The sequence below is a fragment of the Stegodyphus dumicola genome, chromosome 4, assembly GCF_044657685.1.
Source record: "Stegodyphus dumicola isolate Sdum_Otavi_A_Nest chromosome 4, ASM4465768v1".
NCBI lineage: Eukaryota > Metazoa > Arthropoda > Arachnida > Araneae > Eresidae > Stegodyphus > Stegodyphus dumicola.
The window spans coordinates 220,946,871-220,973,023 of record NC_140771.1 but is presented as its reverse complement, the minus strand read 5'-3'; the positions used below and the strand labels follow the sequence as shown (position 1 = coordinate 220,973,023).

General features: G+C 32.8%; 1 protein-coding gene across 2 annotated transcripts in view; it reads right to left on the bottom strand.

Moving 5' to 3' along the window:
* LOC118189291 (uncharacterized) overlaps nt 1-24,846 on the bottom strand; it is a 243,698-nt gene extending 218,852 nt beyond the window's left edge. For both annotated transcript variants that reach the window (XM_085816014.1, XM_085816016.1), the window contains exon 1: nt 24,671-24,846. The gene's annotated coding sequence lies outside the window, so the exon portion shown is untranslated. The remainder of the gene's footprint in view (nt 1-24,670) is intronic.
* Nucleotides 24,847-26,153: the final 1,307 nt, after the last annotated feature.

The following is a 26,153-nucleotide window of genomic DNA, read 5'->3' as shown; positions in this document are numbered from 1 at the left end:
CTTTTCTACACGTACAGTTGTAGAATGTTCTGGAGTTATTTAAAGCGAACTGGAATGGCTGACGAGGCTGACGTCATTTCGTCCGCCTTTCGAGAGGCTATAAAAGGACTCGCAAAGGAATATCGGGGTCTTTTCTTTAATGTAACGATGCAGTAAACTTCATACAAAAAGTTATTAGTAATTCTTTTTTATTTACTCCGTAAATATGATTTTTGTAACTGCTATTTCTCCTGACCAATAATAAATGGATCCTTGTTTTTTAAACTTATCGTCTGATAATTTAAGCTACGACTACATCTATATTTCTTCACCAATCTATTTATTCCGGACAAAAGCTGGTACATCACACACACACACACACACACACACACACATATATATATATATATAAGAAAAATGCAAATCAAAATTATAATTTAAAATGCTCCTTAATTGCTCATTTTTAATTTGGCTACTTTGTCTCTAGTAATAACTTTTTTTAAACTGCGTCATATCTGAAAACGTATTCCGCAGTGCTGGTCTATTTTCATTCATTTCATCTTTCTTCACCGACTGATGCGACTAAGTGAAATATCTCATTCTACCATCTTGATTCTTCATATTTTCCTTTTGTCGTTCCAGACATTCTTTTATCTGATACAGAGTAAAAGCGCCCTGTCACTCTCTTTTCATTCGACACAAGCAAGTTATGTCATTATGAAACTACTGCATTGTCTATAAGTTTTACCCAATCAGATTAACGAAATATTTTATTATAAATATCGAAGCAATCCTACTTCTCTGCTTGTGCTTGCTGGCTGAAGGACGTCTTTTGCTTTTCTGCTTTACTTAAAAATGTAATGCACCATCATCAAAATTGTGAGTAGCAAATAGGTCCCTATTGTGAAGTGCAACAAGTAATAAAAATATATTTGGAATATCAAATGATTTTGTGATTCTTCAAAAGTCCCGACTGTCAAAATATGACATATATATGTAGATATATAATAAATACTATAGAATTTTTTACAACAAAAATAACCCAAATCATTTCCGCCCAAAATGCTGCTGAAATATTAACTAATTCTAGACCAAAAAAAGATTTTTTTTGCTTGGCGCAATATAACGCCTATGGGTTTTATGTCAAAAAACCCCAACCAACCAAACAAAAAAATAATAAATTATAACCAACATTTTTTATGTATTTCTGTTGTTGTCGGGCTTCCTTCTGGTTTCAATTAACTGAGTTTATAGGGTTTTTTTATATTTTTATTGGGAAATTTGCCGCTGTACTGATTTTATATTTCCTTTCTTTCAGGTATTTCTTATTTTGGTCCTAAAATTATTTATTTTTTGTCCATAATTATACATATACATATATATATATATGTATGTAATAATAAAATTCCATAGTCAAGAATACACTTTTCATTTTTAATGGCGACGGTTTTAATGGCGACGGTAACTGTATGTTCTTTTCATTTTTAATGGCGACGGTCTCTTATGTGAAAGTACGTGGAATTAAATTCACAGCCCCGTAGTCAAGTTGTTTTTTCCGCCTTTTGTACACATGCAGTTATAGAATGTTTTGGAAATATTTAAAGCGAACTGGAATGGCTGCCGATGCTGACGTCATTTCTTGGAAGCTCCGCCTTTCCAGAGGCTATAAAAAGACTCGCAAAAGAATATCGGGGGCTTTTTCTTAAATATAACGATGCAGTAAACTTCATACAAAAGGTTATTAGTAATTCTTTTTTATTTACTCCGGAAATATGATTTTGTAACTGCTATTTCTCCTAACCAATAACAAATGGATCCTGTTTTTTAAACTTATCGTCTGATAATTTGAGCTACGACTACATTTATGATTCTTCACCATTTTATATTCCGGACAAAAGCTGGTACATCATATATATATATATATACATGTAAATAGCGTAAAGAATAAAGCATTACTATGTTGCCAATTTTTGTAAATATCTGTACTTATTTGCTCGTATTTATGTTTCATATATTTTTTAAACTTCTGTATTGTTTTTATGATTTATTTAGTGTATTGTTGCGTGCGTACGGGTTCGTTACGAAATGAATGCACAAGTCCGATGAATAAAAAAATTAACAAAAATTATTATTATCACAACAAAAATGCTTAAATCTCCTCAGATATTAGTGCAGTATAACAATATCTCACAGTAGTTATCTTAACTACTCAAACGTTTAACAGAAGTTAATTCAAAACAGCTAAACAGCTAAAGAAAGCTAATCCGCGAATTCGCTCGAATTCGCTACAATCAACAAGAGCAGTTTTCTAAAGAAACTCTTAAAACAACAACAAACTAACTAAATACTGATTAACTGAATTGAGAGGTTTTCCTCCTTTTTATAAGATTTTTAAATCGCGAGCGAGAACTTTCTGGAACTTTCTCGAAATCAAAAAGAGATATTTATTAAATGTTACACGCACGCGCTCTTGTATTTTTAATTTTCCGGCTTAGCTTTCTTTTAATATTCGTCACGCGCTGCACTGCCCGGGAAATAAAACCATTTAATTTACAATTCAACTGACATTAGCTATTTAAATACCAAATCCGTAACAGTATTTTATATAAAATCTTTACTTACATTTCTATCTAATCTAGACGAACGCTACTTACTGTGCTTGGAGGCTTTATTTCGTGCATTAATTTATAGATATTTTATTTCTAAATGCAATCTATTCTTTATTTCTAAATCTTTTTAATTTTTATTTTACTTAATTTACGTGCTCCTCCATTAAGCATTACACGGAAAGGAAGAGATGCCCCGTGAATTACCTTTCAAGGGAATTTTCTATGTGATAAGGGAACTGACTCGTATTCACACATAGAGCAACCATGAAAACGCAGCCAGCCTGTTCCTCGGGACTTGAGCCTTGTTGACTCTATTCTTGAAAGTTAATGTTTTCTAGTTAATATTTTTAAGTATATGAAGGTTCTCTTAATTTTTTTTTCCCTCTAAATGACAGAAAATCTAAAAGAACTGAGTACCGGTCGAATGCCAGATCTGTAATCAGCTGACAAGTCAGAATTTGTATTTTTTTTTTTTTTTTAATTTTTAAACATTTTTTATTTACAAACTAAGAAATATTTTAAATAAATTGTGAATTTCCGTTAAATATTTATAAAAATATAAACAACAATATTAATTTTCAAAGAAAAATTTCAAATTTATATTTATTTTATATCTAAAATCTAATGTTTGGTACCTACAAGACATATTTGTTAGTTCTACTTTGTAATTCAAATAGATTAACTACTAAATATTACATTTTCAGACTGATATTTATTTCAAATTGTTCAGTAGGGAAATAATGACACTTCTGGACCGGGAGCTTTGGAGCTGAGAGGAAGCTGCTGAGAAGGAATGGTCAGCCGTGCGAGGAAGGCTTATCTGAAAATGGGGACAGGGACCCTTATCAGGCGGTGGATGCAAGTAGAGTAGTTGCTATGACACAGGAAAAAGACATGTGCTTAGGGTGATTTAGGCATTTAATAGTTATATGATAATTTGTAAACTTTCTTATTTACATTGAATTCTCGGGTTACTAGCTTGGGACCTCTGGCATATATGAAAATATTCAGTAATATGTTCAAAATTAAAAAATCTAGGAATGTATACCAAATTAAAGAAGTGAATAATAATGGCATTTATTAAACAACCATCTTAGTGCATAAAAGCTAAAAAGATAACTATATGACCGATAGTCTAAAATCTTTATTTAAAAATTAACTTTAAATGCAATATATTAATATACTGAAGCAGTGAAGTACAGTAGAATAATTTATATTAATGTGAAAAACAATGAAAAATGACCAACAAAGAAGAAGTAAATTCCAAAATTAGGAAAGAGTTGCTAGCTTAGGTTTCGCATGCGCAATGAAATTGCAGCTAATTTTTGAGAAATTACACTTTAAAGATAACTAAATTTTGCAAAACAGTTCGAGATGATAAATTAGAATTTGACTGATATGAATGTAATTACTATTATAGATACATATATTATACACAAAGTGCAATATGAATGTAAAATAGGTACAGAATGTGCAGATATTATAATTAAGATACTAATTAATAAGACTTTAATTTGATTTTTAAAACTACAGTTTGTTTACCTTTATTCTTAAATTTTTTATGCTTCACAGAAAATGGAAGGAAAAAAAATAAATAAATGATAAAAATTAAAGTCTGCAAGCTTTCAGATTTTATATTACAACCAAATGGGCGTTTTTTAACGTTTTGTGTGCTACCTTCATTTATTAAATATCATGTTCTTCGCACTTAAATTCAATTCAACAGCAATATCGCAAAATAATTTTAAAATGAGCATATCTTTAGAATTTCCGATACACCGTCTTGCGCACTGGAGATATTTTTTTCCCCGTACAGCGTTGCCATTGCTCGCTTTGAAATCGTTGAGTTTGTTAATCAAAAATTCGTTAAAGTGTTACAAAATATGAAATCGATAATAAAACAAATTCCAAATTAGGGCTTCCTGATGTACATATTCGGTGGAGGATTACGTTATTCGAAATTGGATGGCTCTAGGTACTGTTGTTTTATCACAATGCTGTAAATATAAACACATTTATGCAGATTCTTCATTATTTAATTTCTTTAAATATAACACAAGGCATTGACTTAAATGTAACATAATATTTGTTGGCGACAATCGGAAAAGTGAAACTGACATTTTAAGTTTTCAACACAAAATACCAAAATGAGATTAATAGCCACTCTGGACTAACGGTTTTTGGGCTAAAAACGTACATTTTTAGCTCTTGATATTATAGATGACGTGAGCAATAATAATTTAAATTTCTCAAATGATCTTTACATCTACTGTAAGAAAAATCGTAATTCATAATACAACATATACTATAAGCTTAGTGATAAATTATGTAGTACACTATTTTTGACATTCTATTGAAAAAGCTGTTTATTGCTTTTAACATAATGTAAGCAACGTTGGAAACTTGCTGCACAATTCAGGACTAAGTGTATTTACCAACCAGAGAAATTAAGCGTAATCGCTATGCGTTTTTGCCAATCATTTTAAAACAACAGCTATCGTAAGATGGTATCGTAAGATTTTAAAACAACAGCTATCTTTACCGTAAGATGTTTATTTATGTATTTTTCAAGGCCATTCATTAATTAATAAAACGAATTTTCTTAAAATATCATCAGATTACAAATTGAATATTCCATTGATAATAATCTGTACGCACGAATTCCTCAAAACAAAAGCTCTATTTCAAGAAATATGTAAAACAACGAAGAGGTATCTTGAAAGCTAAAATTGAAGAATATATTTAATCAAAACATATTAAAATATTTAATTACGCGGTTTTAGATAAATGCAATAAAAAGTAAAATGTATTATTTAACAGCTTATCAGGTTCAATGTTCCTTCTTACTTTCTTTGGGAACATGCAAAGACCCTGACTCGGAACAGGGAGCTTACTAAAGCTGTGTCCAATAAATGTGGGAAGTAGACAAGATACACAGGAAGGGTATACGAAACCCTTTATTTTTCACTCTTTACAATAATTTCCGTACTTCGGAATACAGAGACCAACTACTTGTGGTCTGAACGTAAGAATATAAAAATATTAACTAAACTTTAACTTAAATTTGGAATAATAAACAAGGGCCTACGTGGAAGATTGGCCGTGTATTAACAGGAAGCCGTATGTAGTACAGAGAACTGTTAACACTACGATACGTTTAAAATTATCACGAGGATTAAACCTCTGGCCTGGAAGGCAACCAGCAACCGAGTAAAACTGCTAAGGTAAGCGGCCTGCTTCGACTAACTCCTTCCTCTCTCTCGCTTGGCAAAAAGCCACAACTTAAGTACTTGGCGTTCGCAAGACAAATTTTGCATAAATAAGTTAAAGCTTTTAATTCTGGCCGGAAGTAGAAAATAAGAAGTGATAGTAAAGATTTAAAATAAAAATAAACGTTAGTAAAACTTAAGATCCTTACAAGCTATCATAACATTCTTAGTCATATGCCCCCAAAAATAAAATCATTAGGCTACTAACAATGTCTGATTTGAAATCAAAAGTATAAAAGAGAAATTTAAGCAAATTGAATATATTCATTCTTTTACATGTCATTTTATACTATTATTTCTTCTTATACTATTTTCTTAATTTACGTGTAACGTGAATTACGAGCCATTTTTTCCCTTAGACAGTCCTCTACGAAGGCACTCTTCCTCTTAGGTAGATAACACTTCTGAGCATTACCATACTTCCAATAATCATAACCACATCTTTTAAATTCTGTTAAGGTTTTAACACTAATCGTGTATGGGAGCCTCACAATTTTAATTTTAGTCACGTTGCTAAAAGAATTATTTTTCATTTTTAGTGTATTTAAATAAAACCATGCAATTTGGAATATTTTTTAATATATTTTGTTCTGTAACTTTTACTTTAGAGAAAGCATGAAAGTAAAACAGGGAAATATGTGACTGTCTTTGATCACAGAAAAGTTTATTCCTATTTAATTCCTACTTTTCCTATTAATTCTAATTGGACATAAATTTTATTCAGTTGATTTATATTACTGTTTGATTTAGAATTCGTTCTAGTCATCTGTTAGAATCATTGGGACCACTAGTAATGAAACATTAAATTTTTTTATTCGAAGGTCCATCATTGCATGTAACTGCGCAGTAGATAAAAAATCGAATGATTTTTGAAACACATCAGAATTCGACAAATTACACTAAAAGTTTTGAAAACGCTTCGTGTGGAATCCAATGAGGTAAAGAAAAAAAAATTTTTTTGATGATTAGTTTGAAAGTTATACAAAAATTCGTAAGGAAAAAAATTCAACGCCAAGTAAATACATAGTTAATTTTAAAAGCATTTCTCTGACTTACTGTACTGTCGTCGCAAATACGTCAATCTGAAAAATTTCAATAAAATCGGGTCGGTAAAAAGGGATAAAAAAGTAATTTCCAGAACTGACCCAAACAAGTGGACACAGAAATAAAATAAAGCTGTGTAAAAATGATAAGTCTTTGTTTATAGTTGAGTGATAATTATAAACCAAATAGAACAATTAGAAAGTAATTATAGCTTGGGCATAACTGCATGTTGTTCTCAGTCTGTCAACGGTAGATTCTCTACAGACGTGTCTTTAAATTAAGCGAAATTCTACTTACGCACCAGAAAATAAGGTCAAACTGATTTCCTTTTGACTAAATTTTTTTATTATTTTTTCTCAGAGAAAGTGTGTCATCACTGATCAGGAACATGCAGACGAATTTAGAAGGACCTCTTCAAAGGGTCATACGAACCTCACGGCGTTCCACAGTTCCTTCTTCATCCAAAACAGTCTTAAAAGTCTCACAGGAAAAAATCCAGTATTAGTTTTATTTTTATGTAAAGTATATAGGTAATAAAGAATGATGCATAGCTTGCCATAGGACTGGCATCAGATTTCAAAATGTATGTTTAGCTCCACAACTCATGATTTATTATGTTGCCCTTTATACTACGCAGTGTAAAACTTCGACTTATAAGACAAAAGTTTCGCAGAAATTTTAATAATAATATTATGGAGGTCTATTCCTTTGATAAAGTTTCATGCTTCTTAAAAAATTGTGTTTCTTCTTTTTTATAACTACATTCTATTAATAATTCCTTCAAGAAAGCTAATAATTACAGTCTTAACCAGCTATGTCTTGATACCCTGTTTCTATTGCTTTTGTTTGTATAAACAGAATACTTCCTAAAACTGAAAGGAAGTAGGAGGAGGTGTGTGTGTGCATTTAATTATGGCAAAGCACACTACGGCTATCTGCCTAAGGGAAGGGATGCCTTCGTGGAGGACATTCTAAAGGAAACTGGCTCGTATACACGTTACACATGAGGAAAACCACGAAAACACTCATGCAGCCAGCCCGTTTGCGGGATTCGAACCTCGGACAGAACTACCAGTGTTCAGCGACTTTACCGCTCGGCCGCTGGTGGGCCGAAGTAGGAGGAGGAAAACTAGCTGTAAATTGCAACGATTACGAACTGCTTTCTGAAAACTTAAAATAGTCGTAAAAAAATCTGTTTAAAATTTCAAACTAATAATACTTGTTAGTAAAATATTTAAAAAGCTAAAAAACTGAAATAATAATCTTTAAATGTTATTTTTCTACCCTTATTTCCCCCCAAAAATAGCAAATGCTTATAGCAAGACACACACTTATTACACAATTGAATTTTTTTTATCTTCTAAATTAATTATGCAAATGTAATATATCAAAAAAGGGAATTTTTGAAATTTTGTAAAGCATGGCTTCTGCTGTGATTTTATTATTAATATGTACAAATAGATTACGAATGATATACAAAAAGTGTTATAATTTTGAAGGCCATAGAATATAATAATACGTATATGGGTTTTCTATTAAAATTAAGCAGAATATATGAAAATGTTATTCTGTAGCTCTATCATCGTAGATTTCATTATACTAGTCTACAGAAAACATGCCAGAGATTTTCAAATATTTTGTCATAAATATAAACATTTTGCAGTGTAAATATATGAACTTATTCTAATACTTCCACGAATAAGAGAAAAACATATCTTAATCCAAGTTTTATTTCACGTATTATCTGTAATACGTAATTTCAAGTTCCCAAAGTGAAATTTAACTCATGAAATCCAGTTAAAAAATCTGACTTATCAGTGCCCCCCCCACCAGTTTAAAAATTTTCAGTTATTGTGGCTAGTAAGAACTAATTTAATTATTTGCCCTAATATCCCTCCCCCCCCCTTTTTTTTTTTTTTTTTTTTTTTTTTTTTACATGTATCAGATTTGTTTTATTTACTATGCAAGATTAGAACTATGTTAAATGTAACAAAACTAGCGAATGTGTTAAAAATTGAGAACATATATTTATTCAGAGTGTTACAAAATAATAATTATTTTTTATGGTACATTTTACATATTATATGATGAGTAAATTATTAAGGTATGGAAATGAACTCTTGTTAGGATAAATGTAGTAATGAAATTATTTTTAAAAAAACTATGACTTCTATTTTTAGGCACACTTTGTATTCAAACTTTTATAACATAAAATTGCAGTTTAAATTTAAAGCAAATAATTTAGTAATTTATTTTTCATTAAGTTAGCTACCATATTATTACATATGTTAATATTTATTTGGGAAAAAAATGTTTCTCCCCCCCCCAAGTATCTGTTAAAAATTGTTGCTTTGCCTAATTTTATATTTATATTTTTGATGTTATTTTTATTTTTATTGTTTTCAAATTTTTAAAATCCTATTGGGCTTAAAACTTGAGGGTGGTATTTTTTTAAATATTTTTTCTAATATCCCACTGAAGCTTAAATTTTAAATAATGTAATAATTACATGCCTCTTTTTCATTTACTTCTTTGTAGATAGCTGCTCTTGCTGCTGAAAGAAAACTGGAGGATGTTAAACAAGAGGTCTTGCAACTGCGCCAACGGTATAACATTGGGAAAATTTTATACTTCCTGTTGGATCTTTGAAGCTGCTTTGATGGTTGATTTCAAACATTAAATTTACTGTGATGTCAGTTGTACATCCTGATTTCCTTTTTCTTCTTTTAAAGCAAATGTCTCAATATTGTACATAATTTTTTTAAACGTTTGTAATTTCTTACTGTTTTCCAGATTCAGAAATCACCACCAAAGCATCAAATTTTCTCTGTTTTTCTTTATTTTTAAGGCTTTGTAATTTAGTCTTCCCTCTTTTAAACAAATGTAAGCAAAATCCGAACAATCAATGCTTTCTCTCAATAACATAAGTAAAATAATTTTAATTATGCAAGAAAATTTAGAAGTGAATGGGTCATCAGAAGTTCAGCGTTGGTTGCCACCACAGTCCCACCACACTATTTCACCACAGTGAATGTATGCGTTCAAAATATTCATGAATTTCACCATAGTCTCACCACACTAATTATGCAGATCCACTCCAATTTTTAGTGAGAACACTCTGGGGAGTAGCCTGAGGAGCTCCCAGACTTCTTACCCTACCATCAACCTCTCAAGAAGACTTTTAGCTCACCCTATATTTTGAATGCCCCCTGGCTGCACAAACACTATATGCTTACAAACATTCCATATTAGGAATAAAAAGAACATAAGAATCACCAATTCATTTATCTTTTAGTTTACTTTAAAAAGGAGTTCTATCATAATTAAAATACAATTTCAATAAACTTAAAGATCATAAAGTGTGGAATTTTGCTAGTATTATATAAAATTTTGATATTTAAATTTTGTACTTACATCTTTACAAAACTTCTCAAGCTACGTTTTTGAATTAATAAACAGTCCTTCATTACCATGCAAAGCACGTGTTTAGAGCTATCAGAAGTTTTAAATAATCATACATGGAAAAGTGGAATAATAATCATTTTAAATGTTGTTTCTCACCACTTACTCCGCACAGAAATAGCAAGATACACACCTATTATGCAATTTAAATTTTTATTTTCTTCCAAAAAATAAACATGCAAATTTAAAATGTTAAAGATGAAATTCTTAAAATTTTGTAGAGCATGTCTCATTGTTTCGTAAGTCTGCAATAGTTGAGAAATGTTCCGTATCCGATTGTGTAACAGAATTTGCGTAATGTTCTTAATCTTTTGAAAGTCTGCCAAGATTATCAAAGGGCTCATTAAAGCTTTGCAGATTTCAATGTTTTCGGATACTGTTTTGTTCCGTCTCCATTCGTATCATATTTATGTTTAGTTGAAAACCGGGTTTCGGGCGTAACGTATTCTAGTGAAATGCCATAGATAATGAGCGAAAAAAATTTTTCGTCCTTTCACGCAATTTTGTGTTTATCTCTCATTTCTCGTACTAAACTTATTAGTTTTGACTAGTTCTCTTTTAACCTCATTTGTAAATCACCGATCTGATTCAGTATTACGGCTTCTAAATACACTGTTTTTTTAATATACTACAAATGAGATTTCCAATTCAGATTTAAAATATAAAAAATAAGCTTATTATTTGACTGCATCAGACATATAAAGAATATAAAAAACATTACGTCTTAGAGTTTTTTCAAGATATCTTACCATTTCCATATATCCAGACGATCATTTTTTATAATTCATTTTGTCTCTTTTATGGAACGCTTAGGAGGCTAGCAAAGTCAATCACTGTCTTGCTTTTGCCACGGATGCTAATACATACATATACAGGATGTAACAAAACTAATGGTTACATTTGTAAGGGGTGATAAAACTCTCAAAAACAAAGAACTTCCACCATAAAGCGTAGGGTCGGAAAGCAAACTGCGAAACGCGAGAGAGATCCTGTTTGGGAGTAAAAGGAGAACACAATAAAGACGAATAGTTAAAGAATAAAGAATCTTTATTATTGAAAACTTTACATCAAATGCCTAAATGAGCGATTATAGGTGTAAATATAGGTGAATTATAGGTGTCACATCGGCGACGTAGTGAATCACATACACACTGAAAGTTTCTACGTTTCACGAACGACTACAGCTGCTGCGCTAATTCGAGCGTATGGTTATCTGGTGACTAGATCGGTATCTCTCAAATGCGCTTTTATTTCTTCCGAGAAAGCTGAATTCGGAATAATGACACCGCAATCGTCATTTACACTAAGGAAATTTTCTGGTCCACGAATGTGAGCGTGGGTTCGAACCTCACCCCTGATACCAATGTAGTAGTTTGTTCGGATGATTATTCTTTATAGTCCCCCAAAAGAAACAGGTACTCATACTTTTAAGCTTTTCCACAAATATTGGTTTAAATTAATATGTGAGTTATAAAGAATTATTTACAACGTTTTTACAACTAATATTGCCATACCTGTGTTAAAAAGACCAAGCTACACTTCTCCTATACTGTGAAGCTAAGTGCATGGATGTGGAATATCGTCTTCACCTTAAATGAATCATTCTCTGCGTTAGTCAAACGCCAGAAGGTTTGGTTAGTTAATTATGACAAAGCCCACTAAGGCTTTCTAAAGAGAAGGATGTCTTCTTGGGGGATTTTCTAAGGGGAAATGCTCGTATACACGTTGCACATGAGGAAAATCACGAAAATGCCCGCGCCCACCAGCGGCCGAGTGGTAAAGTCGCTAAACGCTGGTAGTTCGGTCCGAGGTTCGAATCCTGCGAACGGGCTGGCTGCATGGGTGTTTTCGTGGTTTTCGCCATGTGTAACGTGTATACGAGTCAGTTTCTCTTATAAAGTCCTCCACGAAGGCATCCCTCCCCATAGGCAGATAGCCCTAGTGTGCTTTGCCATAATTAAATAAACCAAACCAAACCAGGAAAATGGCCGTGCAGCCAGCCTGTTCGCCTGGAATCGAATCCAGGTCCAAACGCCACAAAGAACTTCGTATATATATATATTTCCTTAATATGAGAGGCGCGAGAAGCACCAAACATTGCATTCTCTGTGACTGACTGAATTACTTTTAGCAACGTCTTATGTCCAGTTAAAATCTGTAAAACGTACATGAACTTCCGAAGATGACCATTCCCCCCTTCTATCAATTAGTTACATCCGTTAGGAAATTGTATGGCCGTACATATAATCATGATTATTATGGGAGTACAGTGCTTAGCTTCTTTTATCGGCTGTATTCCATAGTATTCTACAGACTGTTTATCTTTGAATAACATTTTGAAACTTCAGAGGACTCTGTGTGAAACACAGATAATTGAAGGCGTGGATATGAGGGTACGATTGTACATGCAAGCAGTCATATTCCATGAATAAGAGAGATATTTCAAAGGAATTTGATTACATCTTTGTCATCAAGTTATAATGTAGCACTATATAATTTTGATTCATATTTTATTGAAAAAATTCTAACTTGAGATAGTTCTTTCTATGATAGAAATAATGCACTAAAATACCACAGTTCACTTATTAAAAACTCTGTGCTCATGTGTTTTGATATAAGCATCAAAATTTTTATTTGTTCTTTGAATCATATGAATACTTATTACGAAACAAATATGATTTACTAGAAACAAGATATTAAAGAAAATTTCCGAATTTCTTTAGAGATGTGAATTTTGTTTTTTTTTTTTTTTTTTTGTTTTTTTTTTTGTTTTGTTTTGTTTTTTTTTTAAATTTTATACAAAATGTTTTTATTACTGCTGTAACCAAATAAGTTATATTATATTATACATACATACATACATATACTATATGTATAATGAAATCTTTTCTCAACGACATCTTCTGATAATCCTCCTTTTCCCCCTCTTTGAATGTGACCGCATTTAACCAAAATCATTGGAAATCATGGATGGTCTTAGAGAGATTTCGCTGCACTAATCTTAATACGAATATTATCAAAAATGAAATCATGAATGTCTACAAATTCTTCTAAAAGTTATTTAAGTTATATATTTTAAATACTTAATGTAAATGACAAACTTCATTAGAATCAGTTTTGAATTTTTCTTGTGTAGTTCAAAATTTAAAAATTGCGGTTTTTATGAGTGACATTATTAAAACAATTCCTTTTCATTGAATCATCCTATGATATTTTCACAAAGTTTTACTTGTACTCTAAGTTTTGATTTGTGTTATGCAAAACAAAATCTAGGAGGCCATTCTGCCTCCAAATTTAGATTGCAATTGTTACAACAATTTGTCTTCCACTAATCTTAATTGGTGCTTTTACTGCAGTTTCTACTGTAAAAGTCCCAACAAAAAGTTTAAAATTTTGAATTTTGTTGCGGAAGAATTAACAAACCAGTTTTATCTCTTATTTTCCAGATTTTAAAAACACTGAATTTTACTGCTACCGGTAATAAATTTTTACTAATACAGGTAATCTTTCCAAAATGACCCCAATATCGGTAAACACATACAGATTGTAAATTAACATTTTTTAAAAATGTAGCTGTTATAAAAATGGAAAAAATTCATTTTAGTATTTTTATGAAAACAGAAAAACAATAGGAGCTAAAACAATAGCTGCTAAAAATAATAGGTAATACTCGTAGTAACTAAAATTCTTACAAATATAATGCAGGACATTTTTGGCCACCAGTAGCTAAATGATCTCGATGACACTGGAAATTCGATCTGATTCAAATTTTGGAGAATGGATAGTGCCAGGGGCATTTACATACATACATATTTACATACCGAATTAGTTTACTTTAGCTAGACCTCCACAATGGCATTCCTTTACGTTATGCAGGTAACAGTCTTGCGTGGGTTTCCTTACTCAATTAACTAAAGCTTAATTAATTAGTAAATAATTGGCAATGATTTAAAAATATTTAATATTAGAATTGAAAGGGAGAAATCATTATCGCACACTCTAAATTTCAGTTCGTCATTATTGCTTTATATTTACATTAATGCCTCAAATTTATATAAAACATCAAAGGATAAATCATTATAGTGAGTTGAAATTAACATCCTTTTCATTAAGCAAACCAATTTCAAAATTTATATATATAATTTCATTGTTGAATTTTGTACTACAAGAAACAGAGAAAATAAATAAAGCCTTCCATTCAAAAACTGTAACTCTACATAAAGCTGCAAGCTTAATACAGGGATCAACCTAAGTTCGAATACTGGCACATGAGTTCCTTGCTTGAATTTTTCCCGAGTTTTCCCAAGCTACGGTAAATATAAGAAAGTTCCCCTTCGAACGTCTTCGAATGTCATCTTTTCATACAAGCGTCTAGCCCTCGTATTTAATTAAACAATATTAAATCGCACTGATTTCATTATTGGATTAAATAAATAAACATTGTGGGTTTTACCGCTGTGTAATTGCAGTCAAAAGTGAGTAACCTTAAGAACTAGTTAGCGAATAATCGCTTAAGTTCGTGTGACAAGAAACAACAAGATGGAAGGGTAACTAACCCTTTATCTTGGATAAAGATAAGTTAATCATCCAATACGAAGTAGCCCATGAGATTTAACAAAACTCCGTCTTGAAATGTACAATCAAAGCCAATACTTGGGCTTGAACTTAAGAGACTAAATATTAAACTAAAACTAAGATTAACTAAAGAAATATAGCCAAATCTATCAAGATTCTGAACTAGTTGGCCCCTTAATTCTATTTGACTACGAAGCTTATCAAGGGCCTGAGTACGGCCGAGTGTAATAACAGTTTTGAGAGAGAGAGTGGCCAAAAAGGCAGACGCGCTAAAATCTGAAACTCTGATTCTCTCTCGCTAAGACCAAAGAACTTCGCGGTTAAATACCGCTCTTCCTCATTATGTATTCAGACGTGATTCTAAAACTACGTTCTGGCCGGAAGTAGTAAGTTGAAGTTAAGAATTTGACAGGAAAGGAACTTAAAATTTAACTATTAATAAAATTAATATAATCCTTACAGCATAATAGAAAGTTTAACTTTTTTTCAGTGAATAAGTAAACAATTTTTGAAATATTAAAAAAATTAGCTTTAAAGATGAATTAGGAATAGTTGTGAAGCCTTCAAATTTAAGAATTACGAGTATCTTCTATTTTCAAATTCAGAAATTGCATTAAGAGATGCTAAAACTAAAAGTTAATAAATTAGATTGACATGAATCTATTGATAAAGAATTAATTTCTCAGAAAAGTATTTTTTCATAGTAGAAATGAAAGACATGGTCTATGCAACCAAAATGAAGATATGAAAAATTTAATGAGATAGCTTCCACTACCAGTTTCTAATTGATTGAAAAGGAATGCGATCAGATTTAGAAATTAAAAAATAAAAGCTTTGTATTTAAATATGCATATCCTATATATGCTGAAATAACCTAGTTTTGAAAATCATATTATTTAAAAAATTCTGATCACTACAGCAAGACACAAAGTTAAACTGTTTAAAGACAATTCAGAAATATATTTTAAGCCAACTACGTCGAAATTCAGAAATTGCATTAAGAATATTTTTAATGTTGTCAATTAATGTTCATAAGATTTTTTTTAAAAAAAAACAAATCAAAGAAAAATAATGAAAATCTGAAAGCTTTCAGATTTTATATTACGCTCAAAGGAGCGTTTTTTAACGTTTTGTGTGTTTCCTTTTTTATCGAATATTATGTTCTTCACACTTAAAAAATATAGAATTAAATTCCACAGCAATATCACGATATATTTAAAAACAGTATATGTTTATAATTTCCGATACACAAACTCGCTGGAAATAAAAATGCTTTTTTTTTCGTACAATATTGCCATTGCTCGCTTTGAAGTCGCTGAGTTTGTTAATAAAAAAAATCTATTAAAGTTTTATAAAATATGAAGTAGATAATAAAACAAATTCAAAATTTGGGCGTCCAGGTGCCCATGTTCAAGTGGAGGATTATGTTATTCAAAATTTAATGGCTCTAGATACCGTCAATTTTTCACAGTGCGAGAAACATACATACATTCATACAGATTCCTCATTACTTAATTTCTTTAAATATAATACAGGGCGATAATGTTTGGTGGCAACAATTTAAAAAAGTCATTCGCCGTTTATAGTGAAACGCCACAAAATGTCATTTTGAGATTAACAGCCCTTTTGGGCTGCTGCTCCTATGGGCTAAAAACTATGAAAAGTGGGGAAAAACTTTAAAAGAGTAAAAAATTATGCGAAATCTTCTTTTCACTAAAAAAGGGGAAATAAAATAACTATTTTCTCTATAGAACACGAATTAACCCTTTCAAAGCTGCTGGTTTCGTTCGCCACCTTCATGTGTAGAGGTCTATTTTATTGGTATTAGAGACTGTTTTGCTTTCACGGCCAGAGGTCTTATCAGGTGGCTTGTTTGCATGTATTTTCCCCCTCGATTATTTAGTCTGAGACCTGATTCTGTCAATTGCCAAGACATCCTAGCTTCGACAACTGAGGCAGGAATACTTGTTAACATGTTGTAAGAGAATTTTTCTAACACTAACCAATATTTTGTGGACCTTTTTTCGCGTTCTCTAAAATGTCCAGGGCTGAAAGTGTTAAGGAATCAAAGAGGTTTTGAAAAACAAAATCTCCATTTTCCTTCGTTAAAAGCAATAAAAATTAAATTATAAACAAAAGTATGAAATACTAGCGCAGTACTTTTTATATTAGTTAAATTATTATTTATATTATTTCAATGTTATTTGTTATTTATCATAAAGGTAGAATTAAATGTTTTAATTTAAAAATTAATAATCGTTACATGTATTGATATTTTGTATATGAAAAGCCACTACTAAGCATATGATAAGAGTTATGGTAACAGGATTTAATATACGTAAACACTTTTGCTGATTGTAAATGCATACAGATATAGTATAGTTATACATACTGCCCCGTATTTATCTTATTATTACTATCAGACTATATCAGGCAGACGAGAATCAGCTATTCGCGTCAAACATTGAAAGATTTCTGGTCGGAAAAAGTAAGCCTTTTATTACAGGAACCTTGAATGAATTCACAGGAATCTAAAGGATAGGAGCTCCATTCTCTAGCTGTTCAAAACAGCCTTACACAGATTAAGTGCCCAAACCTCCAGAGGCTATCCGAGGGGCTATACTCCCCCCCCATCAACCCAGAGGGATTTAAATGATTCTCTATGCACAATATATAAACTCAAAGTACAATGGGGGCGTCAAGCACCCACCGAAAAAACAAAATAACAAGGTTGACATTGCTGTCCCTCTGCATTGATCGAGGGGAGCCCATCCCACCTCGGACAACCTTCGATATTAACCATGTAACGTCTCCACAGCCAAGGGGCAGACAAGACAGTACCAGTACAATCTCTTCCAAGCTTGAACCAACCACGATGGCTGTGGTCCCGTGAAGACTGATGTTTTACCCTAGAGGTCGAGGCTGTCTAGATATAGGTCTAGCCAGTTGTCTGGCTAGAACTCCAGCTCTCCTCCCATAAATGGTCGTTCCGGAAATTCCAACCCAGTCGAACCCCAGAGATGGTTGTCCAACATCATCAGCCCAGACGAATCTGATTGCCGGCAGGGGCCACGAGCAGGCCGATGTTGGACTGGGACAGAGAGGCTAAAACGTAGTGCGTCACTGCCCCGGCATCTGCACCCACTCTCAGAAGGTCCAGACTGAACCCCGGATCTCATTCCACTGAGTGGTCGGTTCCGGAGACCCATCCGAGCCCACCAGCGGCCGAGCGGTAAAGTCGCTGAACACTGGTAGTTCGGTCTGAGGTTCGAATCCCGCGAACGGGCTGGCTGAATGGGCGTTTTCGTGGTTTTCCCCATGTGTAACGTGTATACGAGCCAGTTTCCCTTAGAAAGTCCTCCATGAAAGGCATCCCTCCCCTTAGGCAGATAGCCGTAGTGTGCTTTGCCATAATTAAATACACCACACACCGGAGACCCATCCTTTCCAATTTCAAGGGAGTGACAACAACCCCCCGCCGAATGAATTCACAGTGAGTTTAAATCATATAAAATCTTTTTTTAAAAATTCTCTTAACCCTTAAGTTCACGTGAGGGAATCTCGTGATTCTGTGGAACACCGGCTGCGCAACTCGATTTTAAAATCGGAATTAAGCGAGAAAATTGGTTGATTGTTTTAGTAAGGTAAAGCTTACAAAGGCTATCTTCCAAAGGAGAAATGCCTTCGTGGAATACCTTTTTTTGAGTAAACTGGATAACATTTGTATTATGCATGAACAAAAACACGAAAACTTCCTACAGCCAGCCTAACTAGTTTTGAGATACCCTAAAACATGCTTTCGGCACACAACTAACAACAAAATTATAGAATAAAAATCTTTCAAAAAGTTGGGAAATGATAAAAATTAAGTTCGCATTTAACAAGAGAGGATATGCATTATTTTCTCCCCTAAAACTAGAAATTCCTGGCACGCTTCCAATAAAAGCGCTTTTTTTTTTCCTCCCGAATCAGGAGTTAGCTGGCTCAGTAAAATAAATCAGTTCCTGAGCAAATAGTAGATCACTATTACTAACACGCTTCCAACAAGAGCTCCCGGTGAGCTGTAAAAGAGCTACAATACCGATTTCTGGAATCAGAGTAAACTTCGCTCAATAAACTGAATCGGTTCTTTTAATCACTTCCGGATCGGATCGTCCAACTCATATTCTAACCCAAATGGAAATTAGTTTTGAACAGTATATTTTTCTGCCCGTTTCTGGTGAGTCAAACTTACAAATAGATCGAAATCGAGTAAACGTCTTGCTAAATTCAATTTCTTACCATTCAAATTTTCATCGGAGAGAAGATTTTTACAAATGCTGTCCAAAAAAAATCACAACCATTGGAGAACTGGAAGGACCTTTTACGGACGTTTCATTCGAATATCATCTCACTCAAGGAGCAATTATGAAAACGTGAGACATATAAAGAGTACAGCTTGCCAGAATTACGTTGCTAAATCACGAACTTCAATAGATCAAGTCACAAAGGTCAAGTTTCCTTTTTAAGTAGAAAATTATTTCAAAATCATCTAAATAAAATTACTAATTTTCAAGATCAGCAATAAAACTATGCTGCTAAAATTCAATTATTTTTATATTCAAGCAAAGCATACTCGAGATTTTCATAAATAGATATTAACCAGCTGAAGATTATTCGGTCACTAAAATATGCTAGGAAAAAATAATAAACTTTCTTTCATCAAGAGCAGATAAAAAACTATTGATTAATAGGCTTCCTAGACTAAAAGAGGTGTATTAAATGGCTATGATTAGATAAAGTGATATTTAAGAAGATACAGTTTCAACCAGGAGAAATTCTGCAAATTCTTAAACATTAAAAATACCATAAATGTATTTGAGAGAATTGAACTGCTCTGAAATTCTTAATTAAATCTTTGGAATAAGACATATTTAAAATTTCTACGAATTATGAAACTTTCTATGAACTTTTAAAATTTCGTAGAATTAACTAATCTAAATCAGACTCAACTCCAACACTTTAGACGATCAATATAATTGTGGTCTGTATAATTAAACATATTAATATTTCAAAAGACAAAAATTAATAAAAATGTACCCTGATTGCCACCTATTATAAATGAATTCAACGTACTTTTTCCAAAGCGAAATGTTTAATGGTTACCGTAGCTTCTGAATCGGAGTTAACAAAATAATTACCTCCTCTCCTTCCCAACAACATGGACCTCTCTCTTATAAGGTCCATGGCTAACAAAAAGTGACGTCACTCAAACGTCGTGGGTGAACGCAAACGTCAGGTGAACGAAGAAAGTAAGCTGTTTTAGCGTTTTTACCATTCCGTAAACTGTATTTTGTTGAGTGTTGCAGATTTCTTAAATCTTAATATCACACTAATGGTTCTTACTGTAATTATTAATTTATCGTTTGTTTTAAAACGCCTTTTTGAAACTTTCTTCATATTAGCTCTTACCCGGCTCTTGAGGTTCTTAAATATAGCCAGTTCTTCAACATTTCTTAAAGGTTACAGTATGTGATTGGTTAACGAACAATTCGGACTGCGAACAAATCAAACAACGAACACTTTCACGAAAGATTTTCGTGTTTGGACGACGTACACATATTCGGATAACGAACTAAAACGAATTCTAACGAACATTTTTCGGCTCTCGGAGCATAATATGCAAGGTTGGAAAACCCAACGGACCAAAAATCGTTCTTTATCTCTCTTGAATTATGTTGCTTGAACTTTTTGAAAAAATGAAGAACACCAAGAAACACAGCGAAATGTGTCTCCTTCTGAACAAGAGGATGACGAAAGAGTACCAATGCGGGCATCTGCCATTAAAGATCTTTTGAAGAAGTGGGATGGTCATAGAATGACACCCAAACCAACCTGATGTCAGTAGAGTTGGGGATCTTTACAACTACAATGCTATTAATCCCTTTCGGAAAATCCTGAAAAAAAGAGAAAAGCAATCGACATTGGACATGTTCTTTAACGCTCCATATAAGCAAAAAATGAAAAGAGAAATGATTAACGTGCAAGTCTTTATGTTTTTTTAATAAACTTACTATGAAATTATACATCTTTTTTTTAATTTAATTTTTAGGGTCTCGAATTATCGATTTCACAAAAAAAAATCTATAGATCGATGATCGATTAACGAACTATTCGGATAGCGAACATATTCTTGTAACAGATTATGTTCGTTAACCGATCGCCCACTGTATTAAATTATGGCAATGAATTATAAGAAAAAATACTTATTTCAAGAACCAAATGATTTAAGCATCAATTTTCAGACCTATCTCTTACCCTTACAGAATTCATTTGTCAAATTTTGAAAGTTGATAACACCTATCTATAAACATAGCACTTTCTTTTCGATGGGACTGGAGTGTCCAAAATTCGTGTCCTTGCTTCCCCCTCACGCTTAACGTTAGGTTAGGTTATTTAATTACGACAAAGCCTCGAGGGCTATCTGCCTAAGGGGAGGAATGATCTCGTGGAGGACTTTCTAAGGGAAACTGGCTCGTGTACACGTTACACATGGGTAAAACCACAAAAACATCCATGCAGCCAGCCCGTTCGCGGGATTCGAACATCGAACCGAACTATCAGTGTTCAGCGACTTTACGGCTCGGCCGCTGACACAGTACAATATTTTAACATTTTATAACCATATTGTTTGTTGCTGAGGAATATTGACGCTCATGAGAGCATTTCAGCTAGCGTCATCCAAAAATCGGTGTCCTGTGAGAGCGTCTCTGTCACCTATGCTTGGAGCCGGGTTTGGCCTAAATGTCCAGATCAATTTTTAAGCAAGGAAAAAGATTCCATGAACAAAAATTAAAAGGAAACCTACCTATTCCAGCTAATAAAATTGATCCTGAATTCTCTAGCATGTGCTATAAAACCAATTTTAAATTTAAAAAAAAAAAATCTTTAAAATAAAAAATCTAAAAGCTTTCAGATTTTATATTATTTCCAAATATTTTAACGTTTTGTGTGTTACCTTTATATATTAAATATCATGTTCTTTGTACTTAACCTCAAAAATTCAATTCAACAGCAATATCACAAAATATTTAAAAGAAGCATATCCTTAGAATTACCGATAGACAGTCTCACGAGCTGGAGATAATTATGACTTTTTTCGCCCGTACTGTGTTGCCATTGCTCGCTTTGAAATCGTTGAGTTTGTTAATCAAAAATTCATTAAAGGCTTACAAAATATGAAATCGACAAAAGAAAAAAAAAAAAAGAATTCCAAATTTTGACTTCCAGATGCCCATATGCGAGTGGAGGATTACGTTATTCAAAATTTGATATCTCTAGGTACCCTTGTTTTTTCGCAATGCGAGAAACATACATGCATTCCTGCAGATTCTTCATTACATAATTTCTTTAAATATAATACAGGGCTCTAATATTTGGTGGCAACAATTTGAAGAAAAGTGAAACGCTGTTTTATAGTGGACGACGCAAATTGCCAAAACGAAACTAATAGCCTTTCTGAGCAAATGGCCCCTTTACTCTAAAAAATTGTAAATTAAGTTGGAGTAGAGTCTAGTAAGTGAATGATCATTAAAACAGTAACAAAATATGATCAGTATAAGGAAAAAAGAAGTGGCTTCATAGCAAACTAAATTCGATTTGTTACGAGGCAGTATTGAATTAGCAATCATTGCATCTATATCAACAAAATAATTCTTGTCAACCTTCTACAAACCTTAAGTAAATCTAATTAGATTTTAAACGTTTAAATTTGATAGCCTTGTACGATTTCATCGATTTTTTATGTAATAGGTCAACATATAACTAATTTTTTATTGATATGTATATTAATAAATAAAACAAGTCTGATTACTAAAAATTATTTGCTAACCATATTGTAGCATTTTGTCTCTGTTTTATTTGGCTCGAATGAAAACTATTTTTCATCTGATTGTACTGAAGTTAATCAGGTGTAATAATTAGCTATGATATATCCATCAAGAATATTTAAAATTTTCTGTGTCTGAAGATGTCTAGGTGTTACCTTAAAATAGTGCTAATTGTTACAAAAGAAAAGTCGTAGGGTGGTATTTTCTTTGGCCATATAAACTCTACGAGATCCTACTAAGGAACGTGGCGACTTCTGGTACGCAGGCGTAAACGATATCAACACAGAAAGAAGGGTAAAACAACCCTTTATTATTATGAACAATGAACAGAAAGGCACGTACTTCGTGCTTACGATAGCACCGACAACTCGAGACATGCGGTGGAACTCGAGAATCGTTACACAATAAATTCAAGGCTAAAGAGACTGGACTAGCAGTTTTAAGTTAAGGCTAACTAGGTTGACTCTACAGCCTACTCGACGTGATAATTATTTAAATGGCGAAAAAGGTGTATCAGCAACTCTGCGTAACAGTAAGAACAAACTCGTAAAGTGGGCGAAAACACGCTCTGAATAAACTCCAAAATTCACCCGTTAAATTTCCATCCCGGCGAGGAAATGCGAAGGGACGTTGAAAAGTTCAGAAAAGATGACAAAATTTGAATAATTGGTTATTTGAACTAAGGGAAACCGTACAAAGTATTATCTAGGTATGCGTGCTTTTCTTGTGATCGTGATTCATGGGTTTGAATTGAAATTATAATGTTTTGATACTGTTTAATACTGCAGTAAAAAACTGTAAGCAGTTTTGAAAATTTAATTTTTGGTGGTTTCGATTTTTAATTCGGTATGTAATCTGCGCCCAAATGAAAAGGAATGGTTTAGAATCGAAGATATCGATATTTTGCTTTTAATCAAGTGGATATAGTTAAAAAAGCTTTTAAGCCCAAAATGGAAAGAATCACATTATTTCGATTTAATTTTAAATAACGATTTCAGCTTTGATATTGATTTAAAAGCTTATTAACTGAATTTTAAGAATAGTAAGTGACTCCCTTTATATATTAGGAATAGAGAAAACGCAGGTTATTTGTTCCAGAATTAAATAGCAGCTTCAACGCGAGCCTCATCGTACATGCGGCAGAAAAAAAAAGTGCTGCTGATTGTACATGCGAAATGTGTAAGCACGTCGAAGTAATCAAACTTCGCGAGCGGCCTCTGCGTATGTATAACTTGACGAAATAAAAGAAAAGCAATGTGCAAAATCCAATCGTTGCAGTGTAGTAACGTGTTGTTAACTTGACTCAAAGTATAGGAAGCACTACCTTTCTCGTCATTAATTCATTAATTGAATATTTGGATAATGGTATAGTACGAGAGGATAATAGCTAGAAGAAAGAGTGCCTTCTCTGGAGCACATTTTAAGGGAAAATGACTCATATTTATTTTACTAATGGGAAAAACTACAAAAATCCCTATGTAGCCAGCCCGTTTGCCGGGATTTAATTCTTTTTCATAGTCAAATCCTTATGTGATAAAAGTTTCCAACCCTAAAATTGTTTTATGTATAAATAACCATAGCGAGGAAAAATGCTGTAATGCATGTCTATTTCTTTACGTGAAGTAAGTTATGTGATGTCATTTTTTTTTACATAAATAATTCTTTTTTAATTTGTGAACTTCTAGTTAAGTTTTCTCTAAATCTTGATTTCACTCGATGCACAAGTAATACGAAAGACAGAAAACAAAAGAGGAGGAAGATAATATTGAAATCAACAGTCAACAGATAATTTTTGTTGCGCCTCCAAACAATCTGAAAACAATCTCACTTAAAAAAAAAAAATAATAATAATAATAACTCTTACCCGTATCCAAGAGCATTTTTATAATTGAGGGAGGAAAAAAGTAAAGAAAATACATTAAGTAGGACTTGCTGCTATTTTCTCTTGCTTTCTCTTCACCCCCATTTTGAGACATAGTCTCTCGTTTACAGGTGTCCAGCGTAATGGTACAATGGGAAGGGGGCGAGTTAGGGGGCAAACGAGAGAAAACTCAGACTACAGAGTTCATTGACGACTTCTAAGTTCATTACCCGAGCCACAGCAGTTTGGTGGCCACCTTTCTTCAAATTTAGGTCAATGGGCGAAAGCAGATATGACCAAATGCTATTCGTCGATGCTTGCCGTCTTTCATCTTGCCTCTCCTCTCCGTCCCCCCTCGCCCCTCCCAAAATCTCGATCGGTGACCTGACCTCTTTTTCACTCTTACCTTGCCTTTCTTTTTATTTTATTGTGAATTTATTTATTTCCACGCATTACGAGAGGCGATGATATCGTGCAGGTACTCAGCGTGCGGCGAAAGTCGGACAGTGTCCGCTGTTTCAACTTTCCAACGTCGTTGATCCTTCCGCGAGAAGGTGTAAAGGTAGGTTCTTCCCTACGTCGGAAAAATGAAACTAAACAAAATAAGGTAAATGGCGGGCTACTTTATGGCGGTTTTCACTTTGATCCTATTTATTCACTTTGGAGGCGGACCGTTAGATTATTTTCCTTTTGCGACTTTCTTTCGCTCGATACTTTACTTTCACTTTTCACACCTTAATTCAAGCGCTTTATACCAAGTCACGTAAACAGGCAAGTAGGAGAATTGAAATGTTTCACTTTCTTGTAGTTTTTAACGACTGTATAAGATATGAATTATCTGTTGCGTTTAATCATGTTGTGCATCAGTTAAAATTCTAAAAACTGGTATTAGTAATTTCTAAGAAACAGTGAAACTTCGGCAAGATCTTCCTTGTTAGAAGACCATAGATCCGATTTGCTGAACTGTTAAACAAAAAACAAAGCAAAAAATATTCTCTGGAAAAGTATAAAAATCTGAGCTGTTACACCTAAAAAAATTTTTTTTTTTTTTCAAATTATGTCGGAAAAATGAAGCTTAATAAGCAAGAGTTTTTTTTTAAAGTATTTTTTAAAACTGTATTCATATGTTTGTTTCGCAATAAGCTCAGATTTCAAATTATTGCTGAAAATTTTTACTAATTCTATTATAAGTATTCTTTTTCTTTCTTATTAGTAGTCTTACATCAAGGATTCCAGATTCCTTTGAGAGAACTGAGAACCTTTTAGAAATCCGATTCGATTTCGGGAAAATTTCGGATTCATTCCAACTACGAATTTTTGCCATCGCAGCTTAATTGGAATTTATATTTATTCAGCCTGTCAGGACTTGTGTTTCTCTTGATTTGCTTTGGAAACATGGTATTCCCTGGATAAGAACAGGGAGTTTACTCAAGCTATGTTCAAGATTTGTGTATAACAGACGACACAAGCAGGAAGGGTATACGAA